We start from the raw sequence: 6,383 nt of genomic DNA, 5'->3' as shown, positions 1-6,383 counted from the left end.
GGATAGACACAGTACTGTTACATCTAGACATTTATGACATACCAGATCTACAAATATACAGTACTGATTATGAGTACAAAAAGGGTTTACAATGGGCGGCTAAGTGGCGCTCGCCACTAACGCAGGAGATGCTGGGTTCGAGCCCAGCTCTCGGCGTTGCTTCCGGCTTGGCTGGTCGTTCATACTAATACAATTGGCAGTATTAGGGGGTGGGAAAGCCGGTGGGTGGGGATCGGACGTCGGTTGGTGCGCCTGTACAGCAGAATCAGGAAGCAACGGGGGCAGCGTGAGCCTCCCATGCGTTACTCCTCGCCGCTGAGAGATCGCGCTGTACAGGTGAAAAGATGCGACAGCTGCCTCCTCGTGTACCGGAGGGGACACGTGATGCAAGGCTTGGTCCACATTGCAGCCGACCAGTGGGAGGCATGGTCTAGCAACGTTCGAGACAGGGGAGGGTAGAATTGGATAATACGAAATTGGGATGGGAGAAAAATTGAAAAATGGGGAGAAAAAGTTGATAAAAAAAATAAAAAGAGTTTACAAAGAGAGTATATACATGAGGGGGAAGAAACTGTACATTGTGCCTGATGCGTGTTCTCATCCACTCACATTGGTTTGTCTCGTTACTTTTCTGAAAAAAGATTAGATAACTTTGTCAATAAGTTATAACATAATCTACATTTATATATAGGTTAAAATAAAAAGCTAAATACTATTATTCTGTGTGTTATGTTTTCCAAATAATATTGTCCACAATGGAAAAGGCTGTAGGCCTATACGTTCAATTTGTTGGTTACTTAGATCTCTGTGATCAATCTCGCTCTTTCAGTGAAGTTTCTCATAGTTCGCTTAGCCCATTTTTCCACATTTCATGGGTGTTTTGTTAATATATATGGTTTATTAGGGGCGGTTCTGTATGCAAATAATTAAAATCGTGCTGGAGTGTGGCACAAGTGGTATTTATCAACACGGAGTACTTGCAGGTGTGCATAGGACCTGTGTACGCACGTTGGATAAATCCAGATTTTTCTGTGCGTAAAGACATTCTAAATTCCGTGCTTAGGAACGAAAATAGAACACTTTCTACGCATTATTGATAAATGAGGACCCAGGACTGGGGACCCAAGGTGCAGGCGGACACTGTAGTGATATAGAAGATATATTTATTTCAAAAACTGGGGAAGGTTGTAGGTGGTGAGTTTGTATCAGAGAAGGCAGGCAGGCAGGCAGTGGTGATCCTGAGACAGAAGAAACACACAAAGCACAAAAACACAGGAAACCTGTAGAGTACTATTTCTAAAGAGAGGCCTGAAACATCACTACCAAGTAGCTGAGTTAACGATCTGACAAAGAGTGATTGAAGAACCGGTGTAGATGTACTGCAGGGCTGATGCGAAGATGGCTGACAGGTGTGGTTGTTGAGCAGGTGAGAGGAATAAGCTGATTGCCAGGAAGCTGCCCATATATGGTCTGCAGGAACCTGCTCCCCTCAGCTAACACACAGACAGGGATAGACAGGAGAAAAACAGGGGTAGGGGAGACACAGGAGCTGCTGGGTCGTGACAACTACACGTCATTACTGTACGTTTACACTGTCCTTTTCATAAATTTCATAAATGTCTTTATTGCCAAGTAAGCTTGCACATACAAGGAATTTGTCTTGGTCTTTTGGTGCATCAACATTAACAGACAATTAAAGTAGAATAAAATAAAATGGAATGTATAAACTCAATTAGAATAAAACAATCTAATATAGGACAGGGCTGTACAATTGTGCAGGATTGTATTAGGGTATATACACTAAATTAGGAGACGTAGATGCATTGCATGGTTGCTATGGGCTATGAGCCGTTGCTAAGGACTATACTCTATAGCTGGGAGCTCTTCCGGTTTGACTCAGACTAGGAAACGAAGCTGAGACGTATAGACGTGGACAGAGAGACAGAGCACTAGCTAGAGGGTGGTGGGAGGGGCCTCCCCTCCGCCCTCTCCTAGGCCTCGAGGTAGCGAGTTCGGCTAACAGGGAAGGCTTTTGGTTAACGACTAGGCCTCAACCACCATTGGACTAATAGCAGAAGAGACGGTAGAGATAATGCTTTCAATAGACCTTCAAAGACCTTTCAGAACTGTTTGTTTATGAAAATAAACAACACCATCAAGGAAGGGTATCATGTTTCCAGTGTGTCGTTAATTCTTTTGAGACGAATGTATCACCGGGGAGGGAGAGAGGGCAGTCAGTACGATGAGTAAGAGATAAACACAATGCAGAAACTTCACGGAACCACAGGTGACGAGGTGATTACTGGCTGATGACCCGAAATCCAACACCACGTGGGGTATCATTGGAAAACCACACTCATTGGCTACAACCCTGTCCAAGATCGAGATCGCCAAATGACTGATGGAGCTAGAGCCCCGGGAGTCGGGGGTGGTAATGTGTACTTTGGCTTACGCCTCACATATCGGCATGTAACTTGAGAACCGCTGAACGGATTTTGTCACCCCCTGAAACGACAGGCAACAATCGACAGGCAACAAATAGGGCTTTAATTCTGTATATATATATTGTATTAAAAGAAATGCACACCCGAGCCGCTAGAAGTCGTCAAAGTGGCACGTCACAAATCATCTTCAAGAGGGCCCTTGGATGTTAAGAGGTGTGTTGTGTTTCTTTTTCAAATGTAGCCAAGATTAACGACCTTAACCATATCAAAACAGCAGTCAAAGTGTATATTTTCATTCTTACTGATGTTTTTAAGATTTATCGAAAATATGAATTTATCGAAAAAAATGCTAATTATATCTATTTTAATTAAATCCAGATTTTACACTGCCATTGGAAAGAGGAGCTTTTTCCCTATCCATAGATGTATGATTTGGCCATAATAAGGCCAAGGTCAAGTTCAAGGTCAAATATGTATTTATAATTAAAATGGATTATAATTTATTACTGTATCTACAAATCCTTCTGTTTAATCATCTTCGCTTTATTCATTTGCTTAGATTTGTTGTACAGTTGATCTCAAGAAGGTGTTGAGCGCAGTGAGGGAGCTTGGTTCCAGCACAATTGTAACATGGTGTTATTCACTGGCACAGATGCAAAAGAAATCATCATTTATATTCTCCTTTTTTTTCATTACAATTTACTCGAGCCTAGTAACAGACACAATATTTCTGACACTGGAAATACATACCCCAGAAGAACATGCAAATTGACCTTGTAGAAGTGGAGCAATCTTCCATTTACTTAGGCATGTACCTTTAGGCGAAATTTCAAAAAAAAAAAAATAGGGCTACAGCTTAATGACCTCTTTGAAAATTGGACCCGGTGGGCAGGACTTACTTACATTTCTATGTTTACCTTTCAATAAGTAATTCTGATAAGATCCTGATTCCTCAAGCCAGTACATCATCACGGATCAGGATAAGAGGCCTGCACCCCTGCCACTCCTTGTCAGAGTGTTGTTTTGGCCTCACATGGTATTAGGACTCTTCTTTGGACCTCTATACAATATATTAGGGCTGTCCCCGACTAAAGATTTGGATGGTCGACTATGATTGGCCAAAATTTGCCGTTAGTCGACTATTGGTAGACAAAAAAAAATAAAAATAAAAAAGTATAATATATTATTTAAATTTTTTTTTTTTTTTTATCATTCCATTTGGGCTGTGGCGGGTGCTTAATGTCTGAAAGAGTCGACTGAAGGCTTCTTGTCCTCTGCAAAAGCATGCAATTGGTCCACTGATGGATACATCTTGATATTTGTCTAGTCTAGTGTGTTGAAATCCTCTTTCAGTGCCTCTGTGCCTGTTTTCGTAGGCAGTTAGCCTCTGGTATGCGTGCCATTAGCGTTAGCCACGCTTCTAGGCCTCTTTTCTTTTGGAAAGAATGATAAAAATAAAAAATAAAAAATAAATATTATAATTTTTTATTTATTTTTTACTATTCGACTAAGAGGTTGGTTAGTTGACTACGGCTCCTTTCGACCGATTAGTCGACTAATCGACTAATAGGGGTCAGCCCTACAATATATATATATATATATATATATATATATATATATATATATATATATATATATATATATATATATATATATATATATATATATAGTGTAATTTGTGAGCTCTGTAACCTGCGTCATCCTAACCCCTGTTCTCTGATGTGCAGACCTCATCCCTCCGCCTTGCACTCACCCACGGACCTCACCAGCCTGCACCCCCCTGGAACTCACCTACCCACGTTCCCTGTTTGTCTCTCCTCCCGCTCCCTGCTCTTCATCACCAGCCCCCTACCCCTTGTCCCTCCCTGTGCCTGTGTTCTGCTCTTGGGTTCTCTAGACACCCCCATAACAAAAAAAGTGCAAGAGTAATACAAATGATTAACCAATTAACCAATTAAAAACAATTAAAACAATTAAATGAAGATAATTACAATAATACAATTCCAGAAATTCTAAATAATTTGAAACAGCTGCGGTCTGTGACAGAATTATTGGTGATAAAAGATCTAAACTGACCAATGGATACCAGTTCGGGGCCTTCAAGCAAGTTGACACGTTGTATGATATGTTAACCCTTTCACTACCACACTACAGAAGGTTAACCCTTTCACTACCACACTACAGACGGGTTAACCTTCTGTAGTGTGGTTGTGAAAGGGTTAAACCCTTTGTCGTGTGGCAGTGAAAGGGTTATCCTTCTGTAGTGTCGCAGTGAAAGGGTTAACCCTTTGGTAGAGTGGTAGTGAAAGGGTTAAGTATTGAGTAACTTGAATACGAAGAGGGCAGGCTTGTTTTATTAAAGTCACTTCCATTTGATAAGAGTTATTTGCCCACTTTTCTGCTCACTGAATATACACAGGACCTGTGCTTCACGTCCCGGTTCCCATTCACCTGAGATCTCAAAGCCATTTAATCTGAAACCATGGTGGATACACACACCTCAAGCGGCAGCGGTGGAGGATACACAGACTTGAAGCGACTTGTGTTGGTCTTGTGCCTGGCAGGTAGGCCTGTTGTAAAAATATGTTGTGCTATGTTTTCTTCTTGTTGTTTTTTTGCTATAGAAAATACAGTAAGGTCAGATTGTGATCATTGTGATCACTAGTAGTCCGACTCCTTTGGCTACTAGTGACGCAGTCGTTTGGTCAGTTCATGTAGAGTCCTATCTTGATGGTACGAGTACGATCTTGATGGCTGGTGAGTGATATACAAACGTACGGGATAGTTAAGAAAACATTTTTAATTTCATAACACCATCTTTGGCGTAACTTTCTTTTTGTTGCATTTTTTTTTAATGCAAACAAATATTCAATATAATAATGTAATCACATTTTTTGTAAATTAAAATAAAAAAAGATTAGATTGGTTGGCCTAGTTCAGTTGACTATTTTTGTCACACAAAGTGACAGAGTAACATATTCTTTTAAGGAAACATTGCATTGCAAAAAATATTTGAATAGATATCACTATGAAACTTTCCCAGTTTGTTATGTACATATAAACAAAAAAAAAATATATTGCAAGTTTTCTGAATTTTATGTTTATATATGCAAATGAGGCACTTCCCCATTAAATATGTCCACATTTATGGATGCAATAAGGCTAAATGAAGTAAAATAAACAACTAAATGTGTGTTATTGACGTTTTATTGTCACTAGTTTCATAGAAGACGTTTAGGAAGCAAAATATTACAAAATCTCAAAATCAACAAAAAAAGTATATTTGCCTATTCACCTGGGGTGTCTCGCATTGTGTTTTGTTCCCATCACGTAGGCTTACAATCAGCAACAGTTCTCACCACTGACAAAGAGAAGGGGATGTCCCGTAACGCTGGTGATAACAGTGCAAATGGTGAGTGATAGGCTATACAAACATACAAGATAAGGGAGGTGTAGTCGGACGTCACTTTAGTTTCCCGCACGGTCCACCCGTATAGGGATTTATCATTGGGAAAATGTATTATCGGCTATTGTAATAATTCTGCCTCATGAACATTGGAAAGCTTTAAAATTGTCCACAAAATGAGTTCCCTTCTATCACTAACATTATTGTTTAAGAATTTTTGTTTGAAATAAAACGATACGTATTATTTTACAATTAATTGCGAATTGTTTCATGTTGAGCTATAGATTGTGGATGAATACACACAGAAAGGTACACCATGCCAATGTTAATGCTCTATTTGTTTTAAACGGGACGATTTAGAAATGTGTCCGTTGGAAATACATTGCAATTCCAAGTGAGGTGGACCGTGTGATGCATTAGGTTCGAGTTTGAGCCTCTTTGTTGTCGTAGTTATTGTGACGTTGCACCAGGAAGTCGACACACAAGTTGTAACGTAAGCTATAGCCTATACGTAAGCGGCATGCATGAATGGA

This window comes from Notolepis coatsorum (assembly GCF_963971535.1).
Source record: "Notolepis coatsorum genome assembly, chromosome: 15".
Taxonomy (NCBI): Eukaryota; Metazoa; Chordata; class Actinopteri; order Aulopiformes; family Paralepididae; genus Notolepis; species Notolepis coatsorum.
The sequence above is the reverse complement of the archived record's forward strand: the minus strand, read 5'-3'. Positions refer to the sequence as shown.